At 42.2% G+C, this 7,014-nt stretch overlaps 1 protein-coding gene across 2 annotated transcripts in view; it reads right to left on the bottom strand.

The window, feature by feature from the left end:
* Positions 1-5,393: 5,393 nt before the first annotated feature.
* The window catches only part of trib1 (tribbles pseudokinase 1), an 8,082-nt gene continuing 6,461 nt past the window's right edge, over positions 5,394-7,014 (bottom strand). For both annotated transcript variants that reach the window (XM_030412645.1, XM_030412646.1), the window contains exon 3: positions 5,394-7,014. This exon is cut by the window's right edge and continues 979 nt beyond it. The gene's annotated coding sequence lies outside the window, so the exon portion shown is untranslated.

Raw genomic sequence — 7,014 nt, forward strand, 5'->3', positions numbered from 1 at the left:
AGGGCCATGAGAGGCAAGACGAATAAAAGATTAAGGAACTTAATAAACTATTTATTCTGTTTAATCTATATTTTACTGTTTATCATTATTGATATATTATATTTTATGAACATTTGTTCTTAATCAACTTTAAAGTGGAGTATTTTATTTATTGTTAATTTTATTGCCTGTATTTATCTTTACTCTGTGTCTTTTATTATTCTAAGTACTCATGTGTCATTGCCGTTAGTGTGCTGAATCCATTTTTGTTTTCTTAAAGTCCCACGCGGTTTCAGTCGCTTGTAATAGCACTTTGAATTGCATGCTGGTTTGTTTGAAGGGTCCTGTTCAAATAAAGTTTTTGATTAATTAATTAATTTAGATCAGACTTTTTTTTTCTTCCTCACTCTTCCTCACTTGCCTCTCAGAGCACTCTCACATTTTCCGTCTTAACATAATAGGTGTTTGCTTTTGGCTCGTGGTCCACCATTAAGTTTCCGTATTGGCCGCCTGAGGGAAAAGGTTTGGGCCCAACTGCTCTACAGCGGTGCAGAACATTCTGGCTGAAATCCATTTACTAATAACTTAGAAACTATTCACTAAGAAACTTAGAGAATCAACCATAAAAGGTCAAATGAGTTGTGTTCTCACAAGTTTCCATAGGACCTCAGCCACCCGACCTCCTCTCCACTTGTTTCTCACCTTATAAGGCCTGCGACTGTTGGCCAGTTAGCCTGTCTGGAATTGCAATAAGCTGTTATTCTCGTTATAAAATGGTAGCATGTTTTATTTTGAAAGCTAAAGGAATGTAACAGTATTGTCCTCATGTGTTTCATGTGTTTAAGTACAGCATGGTTCAGCCTCAACGCTGCAGTTTACCCTGGGTCCACAGGGGCGCAGCAGAGATCATAACTTGACTCCATTCAAATGAATTCCAGGTATGCCTTTGTGATTTAAGACGACCGTCGAAAATACTCGCCTGATTACGAGCATTCGGACTCACTCACTGAACTATGATCAACACAATACCTCGCATTCCTCCAGGGATTATGTTGTGACATAAATCAGGTCAGGGAGTCATTTAAACGGTACAGATGGTTTCCATTGCATCAAAGGGAGCGCTCGCCTGTGCCAAAGAGTTCAAGGTAGAAGAACAATGCTTAACATCATCTCAGCGCAGACGCCGAGCCAGGTGGTTTACTGTCAAATATCAGATCTGCTTCTTCACTTCCTTGTGTGGCTTTTGAGGGAGGAACAGGGCGGGATGACACGCATGATAGACCCTTTCCCAGTATGGTAGTAGTTTAAATTCCTCAATTGTACATGGTGATGAATGTGATTGCAGCCCCACTGTTTCTCAATCAGCCTTAAAATAGCTTCAAACATCAGAAACAACCCCTTTAAATATGAGTAACTGCTTTTCTCCGTAATTTCAACTGTACCAAGTGAGGTCATGGAGGTTGAAGGAAGTATCTGATGACGCTCCGCCGTGTGCGATCCAAGAGGAAGTTTGTGAAGTCATTTCAAAGTTTATGTGGTGGGGAAACTTTTAATGATCCCGGATCACAAGGAAGGATAACGTTTACCACTTGTGGCCAAAGGACAGGATGAGGTCACACAGAGACACACGATACACCTGACAGCAATTCCTGAAGCCTAACCTCTGTTTACCTCTCACCACATAAGACCTCTGTTAGAGTTCTCACCATAACTTTCAGCTTACATAACTGTGTGGGATTTATCTTAGCCTAGCACACTGAAAACAGGGAAACAGCTGGCATGTATCCGTCAAAATGTAACAAAATTTGCCTAACGCACATGACATAATGTTTGGATACAGTTAATTTTACCGATAAAATTTCCTGTCTCTAGGGTTAGGGTTAGCTAAACTTAGGCCTCTCAGCAAATAGGTTAAACATCACAACTCCACGAAAGAGGCAACTCCATAGGTGAGTCAAGTATCTGTAGATGTAAAAACAAGAAATTGTGATTTTTATGGTGTGTGTTTTTGTGTGCGTGTGTGTCAGACTGCTTTTAAGCTGCTGCAAAATTGGTTATATTTCGGCTAGTTGTTTTCCCATGTTTCCAGTTTTCATGCTAGCTAAACTAAGCTAACTGGCTGCCACTTTCACATTAAGTGTACTCAGTGGTATCAATCTTCTCAGCAAACTGGCAGCAATAAAGTAAATAGGCATATTTTCCAAAACATATAAATCATTTTCTTTAACATTAAATCTTGTTAACCCAAAACAATGTATTATTATGGATCCCGCTACTTTTCTTGCTAAGAGCCAACCTAGCAGTCTGCTCGCTGCCTTCACGCTAACAACAGGCAATTTGGATTTACATTAGAGATATCTGTAATCCGAAAAAACGTCTTTATTGCTCATCATTTTCATATATATAGTAAAACACATTGGTCTGACCTGTCTTAGATGTCTGCTGTGCTAATTTTGCATCGATAGCATCTTTGATATCTATACAAAAGCGACATCTTGGACTAGCTATTCGTTTTGGGTACAGTTAGGCTGTAATTTTCATTAGTCTATGACCCAACTAGCATTTTAATTACAATAACTCCTTGACATTTTACACCATTCTTGTAGCCACAGCATTGAATATTTGCCAGGAAAGTTGAAACTTTGTGTGTGTAGTTGACATTGTGCCAGGCTAATCCCCTTCACTTTAATCAGCAGGTAGGAGGCCAGACACAGACTGGCGTCTTGAGCAGTTTAAGTGTCTTGATGTTTTTGACAACTTTCGGCCCAAAAGGTAAACAAGATCTTCAAGCTAACGTCAGTAAAGTGTTGACATAATAAGATATGATAGTATCGAACATGCTTTTTAAATGAATGAAATAAATGGATGAGCACACTTTGAAATAACGCAAACATTGTAATTGGTTCCCCTCTGCCTCTGATTAACTCACCCTGATGTTGCTGTACTCCAACCAAAGTCACTCATCATGCCTGAAGCCAGAGTGATAGAGTAAACAGAGTGGCGACACTCCCAAAGACCTCCGTTGTAAAAAATGGCTGCGGTTTTTACCGCCTACTTCCGGGTTATGGAGCTCGGATTAGTTCCAAACACTGTCATTTGGGCGCTGGACCTCATTCACTTACATTGCTGAGCATCGAATAGTTCCAGAGATAAGTTGCTGAAATATCGACCTCTTTTGAATTGTCAACTGTCTATATTGTATCAGAGGCCCTTTGTGATGCTTATACTGGTCTTCATTTGTATATGCACAGCGTAATTATCTATATTTTATCTTGGTTGTTACAACCAATTTTCAGGCATTGCCTGCTAGCTAGTTAGCTAGCGCGACTTCACCAGCTGTAAAGGTAACGTAAGAGTCCGGTAATGAATCGCCAGCAACTTTTATATTAATGATGTTTGGTAACTAACAGGCAGGATTTACACTATTATCAAGGGGTTTTATTTATTTTGGCTTTTATCTGCTGAACCTGTCAGCCATCATTAGTCACTTACGTGTGTGATATAAGACTAGTTCTAGCTACTAGCAGAAATAAGGGGGCGTTTGTGATAAATATTTCATTTAATATTTCATTGGATTTTGGGACATACTAACTTTTCAATATGTGACGTGTTGTTGGCTGCACTTAATTTGTTGTACTGTTCCGTGTTCAATTTAACATGGTTACTCTCTTTCATGTAGGCTACTGCGCTCTGTCTTAAGCAGCTGCTGGTGGTGGTCACGGCGGCTGACGATGGTGGCGGTCACGGCGGCGGCTGCTGTTGGTCACGGCGGCTGACGATGGTTGCGGTGGCTGCTGCTAATGGACTGCTAATTGGCTGCTAATTTGGTTCTTCTTCTGAGTTTGTGGTCCTGGGGGTGGCCACTTTCATCAGAAGAAGTGAGCTAGCTGCTTGGTGAATGCTGAACGGACCACTGCAGACCTCTTAGTGCTACCACAAAGGTAAGCTAATGGCTGAATTGGAATTTATAAGCCAAATCACAGGAATCAACAATACAGGCCAGTTGCGCTAAAATTAAAATCATGAGACGTCTTTCATCAGATGAATGATAATGAAAAGAAAAGTTAAACATGAACACTAAGATTTTCCCTCCAAAAATGTAAAAGTTATCTAAGTAATACACAGCTTTTCGTTGTCACCCTGCCTCTCAAAATGCAAAACTGACATTAAAAAATATGTAATAATGCCATAACAGCTGAAAAAGTTTTTGAGTGTGTGTGTTTTTTTTTAATATTGACCGTTCAATAACGCAATCGCTGCTGTCTGTCCCATAGAAGAACATGACAGTCAGCCTGTGTTTTGGAACTATTGGGGCTTACATGAACCACGTGACTGCCCTGGCGGCGACATCACAACTGTGTCACAACTCTTTCTCTCTATGGCACTGCCTGAAGCTAACCAACCCAACCGACACGCTCAACCAATCAGACGCGGAGAAGGGTGGGTCTTAACCAAAAAAGCAGTGGGATCCATAATGACGTCTGAATGACAGACCTCTTCATGTCAACAAAACCAACCTCCTCACACACTTTCCCACAACCACCTCCCTTCTCAAACACACCCATTCACACACACACACACACACACACACACACGCGCGCGCACGCACACACGCATTACTTGACCTACGACTCGCCTTCTTTTGGGGGCCCTCTTGTCATCCCCGGAGCAAACCTGGCTCTGATGTGTTGGGTAACCGTCGGTTTGGCGTCTTCCCAGCAGCTGAGACACTCCAGCTACCCTGCTGATACGTAATCTGACTCTTGTTCTCACACGCACACATACACACGAATGTAGACATGCAGGCAGGTATGCGCATGAACACACGCACACGCACGCGCACGCCCGCACGCACACACACATTCTCACATCACTTACGCAAGCCCCAGCCAGCCATGCCTGAGGTAGTCATAACACACAGACGGTGGAGACATGCTAAGCTCTTATAGGTCAAACAATGATTCATAAGCAAATGCGGATGAGATGAAGAAGGATATACGCATTTGAGTTTAAATAGTGATGGTATTCACTGTTTTATGAGCTGACCTCGTGTTCCACCTGAAGCCGAGGAGAAGAGTGGCGCGCGTGTGTGTGTGTGTGTGCTCCCCTTTGCGTATTCCAGGAAAAGACACCGACCCGCTATTGACATTTGTGTGTTTGAGGAGTTAAATGTTACATTACGCAAAGGTCAGAGAAGAGTAAACGGTTGGAGGCAGAGATGGAGAGAGAGGGAGAGTTTTTTTTTTTTTTTATTCGCTCGCAAGAATGAAATTGAAAGCAGTGAGGAAAATGAGAAAGTGTATAGACTTGGTCATGAAGAGCTGTGTGGAGCGATTCTTGCAGGAGAAAAAAAACCTCGGAGGCATGTGCAACGCGCAGGTGTCTGCGGCATAAATGAATAAGAAACAGCCGTGTGAATATGAAAAAATGTGATCTTTATTCAACGTCTCCACACATATTTCAAATATACATATTTACATCTTTTGTACAATGAATATATCTCTTGTGTGTAACCTGTTTGGACCAATAGTAGCCTGTAGGTTGTGTCACAAATACATAATTCACAGTGCAATATGAAGTTTGTGCACCCGTGTCAGTTTACTCTACATGTCACATGAAGGTGTGACTCGCTCTACATGTATGAACCAGAAACGAAAACCATATATCTCTTAAATTACTTTTTTTCTGTGAGAAACAAGTTCAGATTGTCACACATTTGCTCCCATCTGGTGTCTCAAGCAGATAAGAATAGGAATACTTAAAAGAACTGCAACTGTTTTTTTTTATTTTAAATTTTTTTATCAGCCTAACCACGTGACCCGAAACTTTTGATGCACAGCGCTTCCAAGATTTAGTACCATTGTCAAAACAATTGTGCCAGAATGTGATAGCTGGCTGCGGACCGCATCTGTCTGTCGCACAGATTTTTTTCGAGCACGGTACATCATGTCACTAACTATGATGACTAGTCCCCACAGCTTTCAACGGCGAAACATTTCAAATTAAGGGGGGGGGGGGAGAAGAAAAAAGTACCATTAAAGAGGTGAAACAGTCAGAACAGATTCTTCCAGCCAAGGTCAGGACCATTCTCCACAGACACGCTTCGAGTGTTGAGTCATCATCCGACAAATCGACATCAAACACCGCCTGACTGCGACTGATTCAGAGCCGTTCAGTTTATGAAACACAGTGATACGGGCACGAACACTCAGCACAGCTCGGCTTTGTTAAAGCGACGCGGTTTGACATAACGTTCCGACAAACATGAACAAAACAGCTGAGAGGTCTTCCTTTTTTTTTTCTTTTTGTCACTTGATGCTTCATTCACTGGAAATTTCTTAAGAGAAACAAACAACACTGGATTGAGAGATAATGCATGTTGCGTCAGGAGGAAGTGCCATTCGAAATTCTGTGTATTTCCACTTTTGTCGTAGGACTCCTACTGTAGCATGCCCCTGGGCATGAGAATTATCCAACCGTGTCTGGTTGCTGCAAAGACATGTGAGTCCCCTGGAAGCGTTTCTTTCTTTCACACCAATAGCGTCAGTGTTAGTTTTTAGCTGTGGCTAACTCCACACACAGATTGATTACAATCAGATTTTGCAAGGCCAGACTGTTAATGCACACTTCCTGTTCAGATGTAACCTTTATCTGATTCATTTAGCTTTGTTTGTGCATGTTTTGAAAAAAAACAACAAAAAAAACGTTTTACTTTCAACGCTTAAAAAAACCCGTTGAAAACGTCCCTCTCGCTGTCAGCCCGGTGCCACTGCTTAGTGTCGAGTGAGCTTTTCTTTTTCTGCGAGCCTTACATCAGTGCCACCCTGCTTCCCTCGACCTTCTGCGCGCGGTGTGAGATTTGTAAACGCTCTTCCACTTGCTGAGACGTCGCCAGATTGGCAAGCGAGACACCTTTCGTAGCGTCCCCCCGCTGAGGGTGACACATCAGTCTTCTGCTAAACCATCTTTCTCACTCTGTGACACCGCCTGCTGCGAGACATCCAAAGCTTCTACTAGGCCTTCTTCGAGCCGGTC

This window comes from Sparus aurata, chromosome 3 (assembly GCF_900880675.1).
Source record: "Sparus aurata chromosome 3, fSpaAur1.1, whole genome shotgun sequence".
NCBI lineage: Eukaryota > Metazoa > Chordata > Actinopteri > Spariformes > Sparidae > Sparus > Sparus aurata.